The sequence below is a fragment of the Panthera pardus genome, unplaced genomic scaffold, assembly GCF_024362965.1.
Source record: "Panthera pardus isolate Hobbes unplaced genomic scaffold, ASM2436296v1 HiC_scaffold_2, whole genome shotgun sequence".
NCBI classification, from domain to species: domain Eukaryota; kingdom Metazoa; phylum Chordata; class Mammalia; order Carnivora; family Felidae; genus Panthera; species Panthera pardus.
In genome coordinates, this window is record NW_026526765.1 from 125589776 (window position 1) to 125606849 (window position 17074).

At 43.4% G+C, this 17074-nt stretch overlaps 1 long non-coding RNA gene across 1 annotated transcript in view; it reads right to left on the minus strand.

Moving 5' to 3' along the window:
- Positions 1-1553: 1553 nt before the first annotated feature.
- Positions 1554-17074, minus strand: part of LOC109252102 (uncharacterized) — a 52398-nt gene continuing 36877 nt past the window's right edge. The window contains exons 2-3 of the long non-coding RNA XR_008423973.1: positions 9915-9963; positions 1554-1666 (exon numbers count right to left, since the gene is read on the minus strand). This is a non-coding gene — a long non-coding RNA (uncharacterized LOC109252102). The remainder of the gene's footprint in view (positions 1667-9914; positions 9964-17074) is intronic.

The following is a 17074-nucleotide window of genomic DNA, read 5'->3' on the forward strand; positions in this document are numbered from 1 at the left end:
TGTCTTTTGTGTCCAACGGACATAACAGCCTCCCTCCTGGTGGTAGCCGAGTACACAAAGCAGAGCCTCAATATACACGAGAAGATGTCATTATTGGTGGTGAGAGGGGTATCAATAATTAATCAGCCACAGCATGTCTCGTGAAATGATTTCCTCATTTGTATCTTGCAGTTCTGCCCCCTCAGACTATTTTCTAAGCTTCTGCCACAGAGCGTGGCTTCCGAGGATGTTTATTTTTTTAATTAAAAAAGTTATTTATATTTTATGGTAAATACACTGAACATAAAATTTACCACTTTAGGCCATTTTTAAAGGGAAGGACTCAGTGGCAGAAGCCCATTCACAGTACCAGGCAACCATTGCCACAGTCGACTTCCAGAATGTGTTCATCATCCTAGACAGAAACTCTGTACCCGTGAAAGATTAGGTCCTCCTTTTCCCCTCCCCCCAGTCCCCAGTAATCTCTATTCTACTTCCTTTCTCTTTGACTATTCTAGGTACCTCATATGAGTGGTATCATATAATACTTGTCCTGTTGTGTCTGGCTTATTTCACTGAGCACTGGGTTTTCAAGGTTCACGATCCATGTTGGAGCGTTCCAGGATGTTATAAGTCAGGTCAGCGTAAGTGGATTCTACTGCATTTTTTGTGCCAGAAGCTAAAGATAAAGCAGTGAAGCTGCCTGACTTGACCCTGTCCCCGCCTCACACCCCACCAGAGCTTAATGTGGCCTCACCCCTATGGTCCATCATCATAGAGGGGGCAGAGGCAGGACACAAGCCCTATTCTGATTACAATCTAGATTCACCACACTCAGCCATGCTGCCTACTAAGTGCCAGACCTTGGTGGTATTTTCTATCTATTCCTCATTCATCGCTTTGGGCTTTAGAGTCAGACAGATGTGAATATGGTTTGAATCTCTAGCTCTGCCACCTGCTGGCCCATCTTCAAATAAACACACGAAAAATATTTGGCACAGTGTCTAGAATATGGTAAGCACTCATCAATATTAGCTGTGCTTTTATTCATTCATCCAATGCCCATTTTCCAGATGTAACTTCGCAGGCTCCATAAGGACAGCAACCAGGCTTGTCTTATTGTCATGACACCTGCACGCCCAAACACGGCATGGCACCTGGCAGTCAGTGTTTACTGAAGGAGAGAGAACAGCTGAGGCCCCAGAGCTGGGCTGTGACTTTGGAGTCTGAACTCGCTCCATGACTGCTCACTGTTTCTCCAGGAAGCTCCAGCCACCCCATGGCAGGGATGGGATGGGGAGGGGGGAAATCAACAGGTCAACAAACAACGGCCGTGGAATGTGATGCTAGTCACTTCTTTTGACACGGGCAATAAAGATGCTGCCTCAGAACTTAGATGAGAAAGAATTCATGGCACTTGACTTTGGTCCCTGCTTTGATATTGATGAACGAATCAATTGATGAGGCTTTCACCTCAGCACTGCACGTAACGCAAGCTCTGCCTTAAGAGAGGAGTAACTTCTACCAGAAGAAGGAGAAGTGTGAACCAACCCAGGAGGTCCAGGAAGGGGTCAAGGTAGGGAGGCGCAGAGAGAAGGTATCTGATCATCACTCACCAGCTCTGCCTCAGCTGTGGTTCTGCTGAGTAGCTCTTGGATCCCACATTTCAGTGTCTCAGTTTCCTCACCTGTAAGAAGGGACATAACATTTCTCTTTCTTTTTTTTTTTTAATTTTTTTTTTAACGTTTATTTATTTTTGAGACAGAGAGAGACAGAGCATGAATGGGGGAGAGTCAGAGAGAGAGAGGGAGACACAGAATCTGAAACAGGCTCTGGGCTCTGAGCTGTCAGCACAGAGCCCGATGTGGGGCTCGAACTCATGGACCGCGAGATCATGACCTGAGCCGAAGTCGGCCGCTTAAACCAACTGAGCCACGCAGGCGCCCCATAACATTTCTCTTTCTGCCATTCTACATATGTTTTACTCCAATTCTATCAAGCCTGAGGGCTACCTCCTAGATTTGAACGCAGAAGATTCAAAAGTGGTTGACAAATGGAATGGTGAAGACACACGAATTTTATCTGAGAAGTATTCAACGATTGCCTGGAGTGTATCCGGCACTGTGCCAGCCCCACGCAGGCTAATAAGTTATCGCCCCTGCCCTTAAGGATACACTGCTCAGCAGTTTTCATTTTATTGTATTTAATATTTATTTATTTTTGAGAGAGAGAGAGAGAGAGAGAGAGAGAGAGAGAGAGAGAGAGAAACAGAATCCAAAGCAAGCTCCAGGCTCCAAGCTGTCAGCACAGAACCCGACACGGGGATCAAACCCATGAACCATGAGTTCACGGCCTGAGCTGAAGTCGGACGCTTAACTGACCGAGCCACCCAGACGCCCCATTCAGGAGTTTTCATTTTCAAATGAAAAAAATACAGTAACAAAATAAATAAAATTTTAAAAATGAAATGAAAACACTAACAGCAGAGGTGACTGTGTGACTCCCACATCCTCCCCACAAACTGCCTCCGGGAAAGATAATGAATGTCATTCTGGAGTCATAGCTGCAAATTTTAAAGAACCAACTAACCCAGTAAAGAAGTTTGGGATATGCTGTCAAGCAGCTGAACTTTCTTTGCCCTTTCACGAAAAGGATTTTAATTCCACAAAAAAAGTCATGATGATATAATGGATGGCAATTAGGAGCATTAAGATCTGCCACTTAGAGAGCGATAGTGCCCTGAGAGCATCAGATGTGCACTTTGCAGAGAGAGCTTTGAGACAAGAGCAGGGGACTCAGGCCGGACAGGGCGGCCCGCTGCAGGACGCAGGTGCCCTCCCACTTGACTCCACGGGAGTGTCACAGGACGCTCAGACCAGGCACATCAGGTCCAGCCTTTCCACCTACAAAACCCCCCTTTACTGACATGGAGTAGGCAGTAAGACCACTGAAAGGAGATGAGCCAATGGAAAGAGAAAACGAGTTTGGTGTCAGAAAACATGCACATTCTGATGCGACCCTGATCATTAGATGTGTGCCTTTGAGCAAGTCAGGTAACCATCTGTAGTGTTTCTGTAGACTGTGCAGCTTATCAACGGCAGAATTTTAGTGCTCACAGTGCTGGAGGCCGAAAGTCTGAGATCAGAGCTCCTGAGGGCTTGAGTGAGGGCCCTCCTCCAGGTGACAGACATCTTGCTATGTCCTTATGTGGTGGGAGTTCTCTGGAGCCTTATTTAGAAGGGCACTAATCTCATTCATGAGGGCTCCACCCTTACACCTATCACCTCCCAGAGGCCCCACCTCCTGACACCATGATCCTTGGGTGTTACGGTTTCAACACATCAATTTCAGCAGGACACAAATATTCAGACCATAGCAAAAATGTTTACGTGGCCTGTCTGTTTTCATCATCTTACTTTAATCTTTCTTTATCCTTGAATATTATAGTGTGTCTTTTGTGAGCAGCAAACAGCTTTTGAAAAATTTCTCCCCTGTCTGACAATCTTCGTCATTTAATTGGGATGTTGAGTTTACACATCACGTCATTGCTGACACATTTGGGCTTAAATCTACTATCTTTCTATGAGTTTGTATTTATCCCATCTATTCTATACTCTTGTTTTCTAATCCTCATTTCTTTTGGAGATACCTATTTTTTATCTTATTTTTTCTCCTGTATTTGCTTGTTAGTTACATAAGCTTTTGCTATCCTTCTACTTATCGTCCTAAATATTAAAATATAGCATAATATTTACTTATAAAGTGGTATTTTTTTAATGTTTATTTATTTGAGAGAGAAAGAGAGCATGAGCAGGGGAGGGGCAGAAAGAGAGAGGGAGAGAGAGACTCCCAAGCAGACCCCACACTGCCAGCACAGAGCCCAACATGATCTCTATTCCACGAACTGCAAGATCATAACCTGAGCCTAAATTAAGGGTCAGACGCTCAACTGAGTGAGCCACCCAGGTGCCCCTAAAGTGGTATTTTTTATACTTCCTGGATAATGCAAAGTAATTAGAGAATTTTAACTCCATTTTAACTGTCCTGCCTATTGGATATTGTTGTTATTTTAATATATAGTTTTAGAATATTTTTCTATAATACATATAAAAATAAAATACTGTATCTTAACACATATATGTGGATATGTGTGTGTGTGCATACTCAAACATATTTAAATCTCATAAAACCATATTATTATTGATTAATGCAACCATTTTTAGATTTAACCACATTTTACTTCTCATCTTCCAGTCACTATTATCTCTCCTACAGTTAACCATTGCTGATTTCATTCACTGTAAATCCATGCTGATTTTCTTTTTTTTAACTTCATGATTTTTATGGACTTAATACATATGCTTTTTTATGCCTGGCTTATTTTATTCAATATTATTCATAGAGATTTTTTTAATGTTCTTGCAACTAATTTTAAACTGCTTATCCCTATGCTGTATAACATTCCATAGTGTGAATATATCACAATTCATTTGTCCTTCCTTTTTTTTTCTGGACACTTGTCCAGACCCTTTTCCTTTGATTTTTAAAATGAGTTTTATTATGATGTACTTAGGTAGTGATTTTCTTTGTATTTACCTTACTTTGTGTGTGGAGAGCTTCTGGGTGGGATATGTGGTTTGGTTTCTTCCATCAGTTTTGGAAAATTCTCAGTGACTTTCAAATACTGCCTCTGATCCATTCTTTCCCATCTCAGTTTCTGGGACTCAAATGATATGTTTCCTGTGCTCTTTCCTCTGTCTAGCATTATTATTGTCTTTCTCTGCTTCAGTCTTGGTATCTTCTTCTGATCTTTATTCTGCTTTATTAACTCTCTGTTTAACTTTATCAAATCCTTATTTCAGTTATTTTAAGTTCTAGAATTTCTATTATATTCTTTTTATGTTTTATAGTTATTTACTCTAAATCTCCATTTGTTTTTTATCTCTGAATCATGGCCCTGCTAAAATCCCCATCTGATAACTCCCCTATCTGGATCTCCCATCGGTCTGTTTCTATTGTCTGGTTGACTTTTTTCTTTTTTGGTCCTATTTTATATTCTTTTATGTCTGATTAATTTTGACCATGAGGCTTGTATTTAGACAGCGTAGATATCATTTGAGGCTCTGGAGGATGTATGCTCCTCCAGAGAGGATTCCTTATTATTTCTGGCAGGCAGTGAGCTGGGGCAGTTCACTTTAATGCAGTTATGGATTGAACTTCATCCTTTGTGAAGGGAGGCCTAATCCAGTATGAAATCTTTGGGGGAGGGGGTCAAAATGGAAACTCTGGGATATTTACCAGCCAGCCCCCCACCCCTCAGCAAGCTCTGAAATCCAATTTTCCCTCAATTGCAGGAGACTGATAAAATCCCTGCTCAGGCTCTTACCCTCTCTTCTGCTGCTATCTGCTCATCTTTCAGTCTTTGTCACAAATTTCCAATCTCCAAATTTTTTGGTGGGGGGAGGGCAGTGAGCTTTGCAAATGCTGGGCACCCCTCTCTGGCTTCCTATGTCTCAGAAACCTTGAATCTGCTAGTTTTAATGGTTTCTCTAACTCTCTAACAGTTTCAGACACATTATTCTTCCAGTATTTTTTTTTTTCAGCCTTTCTAAGTGTGGGAAAAGGATCAATCTGAAATAACCTACTTTGATATTTCCAGAGGCAGAAATTCACTACTATATGCTTTTATCTTTGCCAAATTGACAGATTAATTGGTACCTCATTATTATCCTATCCCCATATCTAAGATTAGCACCGCAACAGTGGAGGAATCCACCTTCAAGTGATTGGAAAATTAAATCACTGTGTTTAAAAGTGACCAGAGGTCGTTTTTATATCTGAAAGTAGCGCAACAGTGATGAGACCTACCCTTGATTTAACCAATGTGTAGGGGGGAAAACGACTACCCACTAAGCAGGTTTGAAAAGGCAGTAGCTGGGAAAGAGTTGTTTCATGATCATACCCTGCTAAATTATGCTCATTCAATAAAATGCTTACAATGAGTACAACAATGAGAATCACAAAAACACCACAATTAATATTTTGACAAAATATTCTGCCACTTATTCATTTATTAATTCAACAAATAATGATTGGACACCTAACACATGCCAAACTCTGCAAAGTACTCAGAATGGAGTTGTATATGATGAGGAGCTGGTAGTCTTTCCTACACAGTTTGAATTAAGAACTATGGCTCTGGAGGGGCGCCTGGGTTGGTCAGTCAGTTGAGTGTCTGACTCTTGATTTTGGCTCAGAACATCATCTCATGGTCATGGGATTGAGCCCCGCATCCGGCTCCACACTGAATGCGGAGTCTGCTTAAGATGGTCCCTCTCCCTCTCCCTCCTTTCCCTGCTTGCGCACACTCTAATTAAAAAAATAAATAAGCAAACAAAAAAATAACAAATTCTGGTTCTGTAGTCAAAAAAGATGTAATTTTATGTTCTCAGGGACAAGAGAGAAATTAATGTAATTTAAGTAACAAAGAATATAATTAATGTTATACAATACTATAGTATTACTATACAAGAAGATGAACTTATGCTATCACTGACTGAATGAATGATTCATCCTCCCTGTGCTAGATTATCTCTAATGTTTTTTTCATTGAGTTCTCATAGTTTGTGTTCTATGACCCTATAAAATCTATGGATGGTGGTGAGTGAGAACGCATTTTTAGGTTCAACAAGTTCTTAACACCCTGAGACACTAGAGGGCAGGAAAACCACACCAAGAAAACAAAACAAACAAAAAAAAAAAACAACAAAAAAAACCACACATCCCCTTGTTGGATGATAGCATGGTGAGAAAAGGCTCTTGCTAGCCTGCATACTTTCTTCCTGCCTAGGAGGATCCTGCCCTGACCAGCCGGCATGGATCTTCCTCAGCACTTATATCTCTGACATAGGTCAATTGCATCACCGTTTTCCGGCTCTCAATCCTCTCTGCAAAGACTATCTTCAGGATGGAAATTCACAACTCTTGACTAGAAATAAGATGTAATATTTGAAATTGGGACTATCCTGGGAAATTTCCGACGCGAGGATGTTACAGCCAAAGCCTCTCGAGTCTCTAAGATTAGCACTACAACAGCAGAAGAGTCCACCTTCACTATGAACCTTCTGGTTCATAGAAGTTCACTCGTTTATTGAGTCAGAGCGGAGAAAAGCAAACTTGCATATTGTGTACCTAATACTTGTTTGTGTGAAAGCGATGGAGACGGGGCACAGGATAAAAGCATTTGGGGGATGACCTCACATCTGCTGTGCTGGCAGCAGGCACCCCGGTGATCACAGAGCCGAGGCTGGAAACTTGCGTGTGAGTGTGCAGAAAGAAATCAGAAAACAGAGGCAGGATGGTTCTGTAAAGTGGTAACAGTGAAAAACCGTTCCTTGTCAATTCAAAGAACAGGAAGTACAGGGACAGACTTCAAAGAAAGCAGGAAGGATTTTTATTTAAAACCAAGGGAAGTATTCTCTGATTCTGAGGTATAAGTTACCATGGGCAGAGCCTTACGCTATCGATCAACAGGACACAAGACTAGGGAGGGCCCTGTGACTGCGCACGCCCCAACTGTTCAGTGTATAGGTAAGTAGACTGGGACCCAGTGAGAGGTGGTCTTACACAAACTCTCACAGTGAGCCTCCGACAAGGTCACTCCTATTGCAAGTCTTGGTCCAAGATGTTGATTCCTTAGACTGAAGGTCCAGGCTTAGGGAATAGGTGATTTGGGGTTGACCAACTGGTATCCAATTATTGTTGGCATGGTTCCCAGAATGTGTTGAAGTGGTCCACTCAAAGCTAGGATTAGCCAGTTCTAGCTGGCCATGATTGTGAGACTTGGAAAACCATCATGTTCCCAGAAAATACTTTTAGACAAGAGTCTCTGCTCAGTTGGTCAGTTCCTTTTCTTGGGTATTCCAATCCTTCCATTGCCCAAAAGGTTCAGTGGTCATTGGGAGAGGCTGATGGGCTTATGTGACCACATATCTAACTCTCTGCTTTATTAAAGGACTAATAACTATTTTATCCAACCTGATGTTCCTACCTTTCATCTAACCCAAGAGAATCTGATTTTTGCCCTCTTTTATTAGTGAAGATGAGCTTGTCAATTAGTTGAGATCACTCAGAGGGAAATGGAACGGAACTCATATATACCTTATACTCATTATGAACCAGATAGTCAGAATGCTACTTTGAGCATAGGGCTATATTCAATTCTCAAAACAACCTTGTTAGGAAGAGATTTTCATTCCCATTTTACAGACGCAGAAACCGAGGTTCAGAAATGTTAAGAAATTGGTCAAGGGTCAAGGAAATTCTAAGCTGCAAAGTCAAAATTCACAACATGGTGGGTCTCATTCTAAAATACATTTTCCCTCCGATATAAAGAGAACCTTGATTAAGTAACCTAGGTACCAGAATATAGGGTGCCCAAACCATGGCAGAGAGAACCAGGAACGAAGGGGTTCCCAGATAGAAAGAGGATCTCTTCAAGTTGGCTGAAGGCTGAGCCCAGGGCCTATGACACAAAGTTAGGAGGACAGGGATGTGCTTTTAAAGTAGAGGCGGCCAATTTAATAATGTCAGATGTTAATGTTGCATGACGCTTTGTGCTTTATGAAGCACTTTTGTGTGCATTATCTCACTTGTGTCCCACTGCAATTCTGCAAAACAGGAGGAAATGATATTGCTACTGTTAGGTGATGTTTGAATAGATTGTTATGTAATTTGACATAGTTGAATAATTTTTCAGAAGGAAGGAAGGAAGAAGCGCCAGGTCTGTTGTACAGTCTCTCCATGTTCCACAAGGGAAAATTTGGCCTCACGAGGGTCAATTTCACTGCTATAACAGGAGCCAAGGCATTGGTGAAAAAGAGAGGGATCTTGACTGTCCGCCTTGCAGAAGAAACACCACTTTGGACAACGCCCACAGGACCGTCTCTTTTGCCAAGGTGTGTGGGCCCTGGGTGTAGTACAGACATGAAGCCTCCTGCATGTGTCATTCTCATTCATTTATTCATTCAGTTACCCATCCGCAAATGGGCATGGAGCACCTACTAATTGTCTGGCATTATGTTAAGCTTATAAAGAAAATGGCGGGTCAAAACCAGATGTTGTCCCTGCCTCACTGACCTGGGACTTTACCCTTCCTGCCTATCTGTTAAGTGTGTACTGAACTCTAACTGGGGTTTTAACTTTGATTCCCCCAATTACTAATCAAGTACCTTTTCATGTGGGCATCCACTAAAATGCCTTGTGTGAAGGGATGAAATGAACAGGTCTGTATTACTGTTTAAGGTCTCTCTGGCTCCAGTATAGAGAATGGACTTAAGGGAATCTGCCAGAACGCTGGTCCAGCAGCCCAACCCTAACAGGAAGGCAGCTCGGGTCAGGGGCAGAGATAAGGCACCAGACTCTACAAGGAATTTAGGAGATAAAATTGAGAGCAGGGTCTTCAAATTCCTGAACATCTGCAGGACTTGAAAAGAAGAAATTAGAATTTCTGGAATTGGAAATTGGAAATCTTGGAATGTCTGAAATCACAGGTTTTTCTTAAAATACTTCCAACATTCTTTATACTCCTTAATCACTCTTATGGTTATCTGAAAAAATCTGTTGGGTACTTAAGAATAAGTAAGAAGAATAGGAAATTTTAAATTTCATGTCTTTACAAAGAACGGTAGCTTGTAGCAATATTCCAACACTGGAAAAATGCCAGCAAATGTTATAAGATAGTATTCCAATAATGTAGCATTCAGATCTCCTACCCAGATTAATGATGCTACACAGAATCACATGTCAAAATTGCCAATTTAAGAACTTAATTTGTTTGTAAAACTCATTATTTCTTGGAACATCATCGGATTTGTATAAAGCATACTATGTGCATAAGCGTATTAATGCTCATTTCATTTGTAGGGATGACTCACCATTAGCAGCAGACAGAGCCAGGGACACCACTTATAAACACGGCAACAGCTACAAGAGAAACAGATTAGATTGTGATCATCTGGGTTCCCAGAAATGTCCTCCTTAACCTTTGTCCTTGTCAGCTTCTGCTCTTGCTTGAAGCTTGAAGTCACTGGCTTCTTTCCAACCAGCACCATCTCTGTTACTTGATAAGCTTTACATCTCAAAGGAGATTTGTAATACTTATTTCCTATTTTCCTGACTTCTTGATCAATTTTTCTCAGAATTGGGGATTCAGAAGACTGCAAATTCCCTGAGAAATGCTGTTACAAAATTCTAGAATGCAAGCATGGGGCTTGAGGTAGACTGACATGTTCAACACTCTGGCTGAGAGATGGCTGATAAATCTCAAGCCTGTTTATATCTGTGTTCTCTCCATCCTTCAGACTGCTTAGTCATCATGTAGACAGTGAGGTAAATAAATAACCCTACCCTATTATACACAATCAGAACAAAATTTCCCAACAATGAACTCTTAATCCTCTTTGAAAAAGTAATACACCTTTAGAAAGAGCATGGAACAAACCAAAATACAAATATTCCCCCAAATCTAGGGCTTTTCCCATGGGACCATTGAACCCTGGACTTGGGAAGGAGAGAAGATGGGTCAGATAGAGATACGAACATGATTCCTGTAGGATAATTTTCTCTTAGACATATTACCAGATTATTCATGGATTTCAACCCCAAAACAAAATATTTTGCTCAGTCAATAGCTACTCCTAAAGATCAGGTGGTTATCAAGGATGTCTAGAAAGGGGAATCCTTTTGCATAGTTGGTGGGAATGCTAACTGGTGCAGCCACTGTGGAAAATCGTATGGAGTTCCTCAAAAAATTAAAAATAGAACTACCCTAGGACCCAGCAACTGCACTACTAGGATTTATTCAAAGGATACAAAAATGCTGACTTGAAGGGGCACATGCACCCCCATGTTTATAGCAGCACTATCAACAACAGCCAAAGTATGGAAAGAGCCCAAATGTCCATCAACTGATGAATGGATAAAGAAGATGTGGGATATACGTGTATACAACGGAATACCACTCGGCAATCAAAAAGAATGAAATCTTGTCATTTGCCAACAACATCGGTGGAACTAGAGGGTATTATGCTAAGTGAAAGAAGTCAGTCAGAGAAAGGTACATGTAATATGATTTCACTCCTATGTGGAGTTTGAGAACTCCAGATGAACATAGGGGAAGGGAAGGAAAAATGAGATAAAAACAGAGAGGGAGGCAAACAATAAGAGATTCTTAAATACAGAGAACAAACGGGGCTGTGGGGGGAGGGGGCTGCATTAAATGGGTGATGGGCATTGATGAGGGCACTTGTTGGGATGAGCACTGGGTGTCACATGTACGAGATGAATCACTGGGTTCTACTCCTGAAGCCAAGATTACACAGTATATTAACTAACTTGAATTCAAACCAAAACAATAAATAAAAACTAACACTAAAAATATAATAAAACCATCTTAAGTTTTGAAAAGATTAGGTGGTTGAAAGTTTGAAAGCATGGCTAAGGGTGTCATAGTGAAGTATGCATGTTTTTTTAAAAATGTATTTTTATTTATTTATTTATTTATTTATTTATTTATTTATTTATTTATTTTTGTAAGTGAGCAGCCGAGGGGGAGAGAGAGACAGAGACTCTTAGGCAGGCTCCACGCCCAGCCCAGAGCCTGACTCGGGGCTCGATCGCAAGAGCCTGAGATCATGACCTGAGCCGAAACCAAGGGTCAGACGCTTCACCTACTGAGCCACCCAGGCACCCTGAAGTATATACATAGTTTACAAGATCAAGATAAAAAGTATTAATACAGAAATAAGATAAATCCATTGAGATTTTTTTTTAAAAACCTAATTTGATTCTCTCCACTAGCAATAAACAAGATGTGTTAGATCTTAGATCCCTAAGATGCGTTAGAAATTCAGGGCAGAGATGAAAGCAGAGATAGAATAGTCTGTCTACTGGCTTATGGCCGTGGCCACTGGCAACATTTCTAACAGCAGTGTTTTCTCCAGAACTGTGACATGTAAACTTACCTAGGAATGTATAGCAACTTACAGTGCTGAAATCTACACCTGGGCCGGGAAGACACTTGGCTGTTTGCCACTAAGTAATCAAGACCCCTCTGGGCATTTGGCATGGTCCCTTTTGTTCTGGTGCATTTGTCATAGATTTCCCCACAGGGAATTATTTCTCAGGGTGTGTAGGAACGGGAAAACTGGGAAGAAAATGAAGATTGCAGAGAGAAGAATACAATGTGCTAGAAGAATCTTAAAGACCCAGAGCTATTTATAGATCTTGAAATAAATGGCCTTCCTTTGATTGGAAGAGGCACTTCTAAAAGAACTTAAAAAAAAAAAAAATAGGACAAGAGATTGGTGGTAAAGGGGGAAAAATTATCTAAGACCTGTCTGTCTGGTATAATTTTTTCTTAGGAAAAAAAAAAAATCAGAATTGCCACATTATCACATGTACCCAAAGGGAGAAAAAGAAGTTATTTGAAGAGGTGGCAGGTCTTCCAAAAAGGTTTCTTTTTCTTTCTTTTTGGAGGCTACAGATAAAAATCAAGAAACTGACTGAAAATTGGAGAAGAAACGTTTGGCTTGCTGGTGTATTTTAGGGTCGAAGTTTATTTTGCAAAGGCATGTGTGGTTAAAAAAGTCAGATACGAGGTCAGCGTATTCTTAGAAGACATTACATGCCAGGAGAACTGGAAAATACTTGCACAATTGTATTCACTCATTTTTTAAGTATAAATTACTTACTTGACTCCAGTTCAAGCTCATTGTGAGAAATCAGTTCAATTAAACAAAAATACAGAATAACAGAAACAGGCAATGAGGAGGACTTGGAGCCAGATCTTAATCGACTTCACGGCTAGTGGGCATAAAACAGGTTATCAAAATCTGCCAATCACCCAGGAAATTTAAAGTCATCAAGAGTATTTTAGAGCAGGGATTATCAGCCATGGTTGCCCACTGAAAAGCTTGAAGAACTCATAAAAATGTTTGATGCCTGGTTTGCAGCAACTTTAATTTGATTGGTCTGGGGTCAAGACTTTTAAATGATCCCCAGATAATTCTGATAGTCAGCCAAGACCAAAAGCCACAGACTAACAAGCTAATTAGGGCATCAGACTCCTAGTACCTTTGTGTCTGTTCATTATCTCCTGGGAATCTGAAATCTGGGCTCTTCCCCTGGGCCCAAGTTGGGCCAGACAGGGAAGACTTGCTGTGAATGGGGATGTCTCTTCTCCCTGCTGGGCCCTGACCGCTCTTTCCCTTTCTGTCAGTTTAAAACTGTGACTCTGTTGCTCCTTGTTCACCAGTGTTTCCCCTTCATCTGGGAGATCAAATGTTTTGCTCGATCCGAGCAGTTGGTGGTGCAAACTCTGTAATTATACGTGTAGTTCTTCCTCTTTTCTTCTGCTTTTCCTTCTTCTTCGTTTCGTTTTGCTTTTGTCTAGACCTTGATTTAAAAATTTTGTGAGGGGCGCCTTGGTGGCTCTATCAGTTAAGCGTCTGCCTCACGATTTCCGCTCAGGTCATGATCTCACGGTTCCTGAGAACAAGCCCCGTGCCAGGCTCTGCACTGAGAACACGGAGCCTGCTTGGGATTCTCTCTCTCCCCCTCTTTCTCTCTGCCCCTCCCCTGCTCACTCTGAAATAAATAAACAAACAAAATTTTGTGACTCTCAGATGGGCATAAAACAAATGGAACTGTGGCTTTTGCTTCCCAGTCTACAGAGCTGGCTCCATCCAAGGGCATGTTTCTTATACTAAAACCTCTTTTTGAAAACCATTTATGTCTTCTGGCTGGACGTTGCCCTGCGACCCAACGTGGCTCCGGCTGCCAGGCTTCCACCTGAGCTTTAGGCAACCCCAGAACTGTTAACACGTGGCTGTCACACAGCAATTACTCTTCGACACAGGCGTTTAGCCGGAGCTCCTACAACGGCCCTGCTCCGGGATTTCACACTGCTCCATTAATGAAGATGCGGAGTGTGGCATCCTTAGAAGACACGTTCGCCAGCTGGACAACCCAGGCAGATACAGTGTATCTGCTTTCGGGCTCTCTGTTCACATTAAGAGCCCAGAGTCAGCTTGACCTGAAGCAGAACACAGGCAATCGGCCCCACAGGAAAGAATGGTTACTGTTCCTTTCCTGTGAATTTCAATCTCTTGCCACCACCTGCAACTCAACCTCCGCCAGGCCTCCACACACAGCGGGAGGGCCGAGGGCAAGGGGTGGGGTCTTCTGAGCTCCCACATTCACCACCCCGGGGCTGCTGCTTCTTTCTCCTTCCTTTTCTCCCTCCTGCCAAGTGTCACCCTCTCCTGCCAGGCTGTGTGTGGGGCAGGGGTGGGGAGAAGGCCGCGTGCCCTACGAGCACCAGGCAGGGCAAGTGTGTTTGCTTCTTGATCCTAAGACAAGGAAACCAAATCTCCGGGGCTGCACAATTGAGATTTTTGTGGATTGGACAAAATGAGGAGTAGCATTCGGCTACCGCTGGTCCAGGGCACGGCTGGCTGCGTCTGCCTTGGTTTGGCCTCCAGCCCTCACCTGCCATTAGGCAGAACCCCTGAAGCCCGTCACTCTGGTGGATCAGCCCACTGGAGTCCCGTTTGGGCCCTTTTAAGGCTCAACAGTGTAGAGCCCACCTCCCTGCCTTCTCCACAGGAGCCAGCCATGAGGGAAACGATCAAGGTCAGCATCAGCTGCTGCTACCACCAGCCCAGGGCACCCCAAACGCAAGACGATACACGTTAAAGCAAACAAATCCCCTTTGCCACGCCCTTGGGTTGGTTTTGAGCTGACTACTCATTAGCCATCTAGCCTCTGGAGCAGCGGTTGTCCAAGTTCCCAACTCACTTGGGGAACTTGTTATAAATGCAAATCCTCAGGTCTCACCTAGACCTATTAAATCAGCAAACTCTGGGGGGCGCCTGGGTGGCTCAGTCGGTTGAGCATCCGACTTTGACTCAGGTCATGATCTCACGGCTTGTGGGTTCGAGCCCCACATCAGGCTCTGTGCTGACAGCTTGGAGCCTGGAGCCTGCTTCTGATTCTGTGTCTCCCTGTCTCTGCCCCTAACCCACTTGCATTCTGTCTGTCTCTCTCACAAATAAATAAACATTAAAAAAAATTTAAATCAGCAAACTCTGGATGGGTGATTCTGAGAGCCCCTGTTTAGGGGTACTGTGTCAATGTGGTTGGGAACTGACGGGCTTACGAACTCTTGAGCAAATGACCCAAGCTTACCAAGCTTCTGTTTTCTCATCTACACAACGGGAGTATGAAAATTCTGCCCCCACTGGGTTGTTTTGATGTTTACATGGAGTGAAGCATGTCCAGGGCTTAGCAGGTAAAATCCCAATTAACACGAACCCTGGCTTTGATCCTGTGTCACCTTGAATGCCAGCTTTGTTGTTGCCTCTTGTGTTTCTGTCATGGAGTTGCCCTGAAAGCCACATTCAGGGAATGGACCTCACTGCCACCCTGCCTCTGGATGTGTGTCCTACCCTTCTGTACTGTTCCTGTTGCTGTTAGGTGTTTCTCTCTCCTGGGCAAGGCCTCTAATGGACAGAAGAATGCCCCAGGGTTTTCCTTTTCCAGAGAAAGGCTTGCAGGGGAAATGGCAGGGTGGATTTTCAACAAGACAAGCCTAGGGGCTCTGGCTAAAATCACAGGGACATTGGTTCCTAACGGTGCCCCTGACAGAACCCGGTAAAGGAGGTGAGATGCTCAAGGGCAGCATAATAAAACCAGTAACAGTACCTACGGACCTACGGGTGAGGACTGCCTATGACAGGACAGATGCTTAGAGATGGGGACAGGGCTTAGGTGACACCCAGCTTGGGGTGGGAAGAAGGCAGAAGAGCTTTTCCAGGGAAACTCTCAGTCCTCAGAGCTTGATGGCTGGTGGGGACACCAAACAGAAACTTGTGGTGTCATAGAGGCTCCCAGGTTTCCAGGATCAAGTGTGTTTGAATTGTGAATCTTAGCTCAGCCACCCACTAGACAAGGTCTGAGTCATGGGGCATGTCATTTCTCTGAGATTTTATTTTCTTCTTCACCAAACAGACAGAATGAGGATTCCATTAAATAAATCATTGGGGCGCCTGGGTGGCTTGATCGGTTAAGCTCTGACTTTGGCTCAGGTCATGATCTCACAGTTTGTGGGTTCGAGCCCTGTGCGGGAGCCTAGAACCTGCTTCGGATTCTGTGTCTCCCTCTCACTCTGCCCCCACCATGCACGGTGTCTCTCATCCAAGAATCAACATAAAAAAAAATTTTTTTTTAATCATGTGAGAGCACTGTGCAGATTAAGAGCACACGCGCAGGGTCAGGCGTGGGTGTTATCAGGGGCAGCCGGTTGTGGAATCTCAGAGGGGCCTGAAGTTTGGCTTGGCCACACAGCAACTGTGTGACCTCAAATGGGACCTCTTCCAGCCTCAGTTTTCCCACGTGTGAAGCGCGGACAATTTTACACGCCTCCCACACAAAGTCACCGCGGGACTTACAGCCAGGGGGCCCGAAGACCCCAGGGCAGATGAGACACACGCGTGTCGTTGCCTCCCTTTCTCCACAGATGAGCTATTGTAAGGGACCGGAAAGGCTGCATCTCTGAGGGCTCTCTTCATGCTTATCACTCCTGAGCCTGTGGAGTCAACTCTACCCAATGCTCAGCTGTCGGGCTCATCTCGCATCTGTTTTGAGATTCCTGGGGTTGAAAGGACAAAGACTCCTTTCCTCTGCGTGGCCTTCCCTCCACTGGCAGTCAGTTTTTGTGAACAGTCCCTAGGCTTCCCAACAAAAGGCTATATGGGGGTTCCCCGGCGAAAGGGGCCCCCTTAGCCACAGCATGTCCCATGAGCTGAGTCACGGGCATATTTAGCAGGTGACCATCATAGTATTCTTAAAGCCTCTCCCCCCTGGCTCACATGTGAAGTCTGTATCAGCTGCCACACCTGGGGCGTTCACAGGAGAAGACGGACAGTCCCCCTTCACGGAGTAAACAGACCCCACGCTGTCCCCTAGAGAACAGCCTCCTGTATGTCTGGATCACACGTAGCCATCTATGATTGTTTCCTTGTGAGCTGGGGTT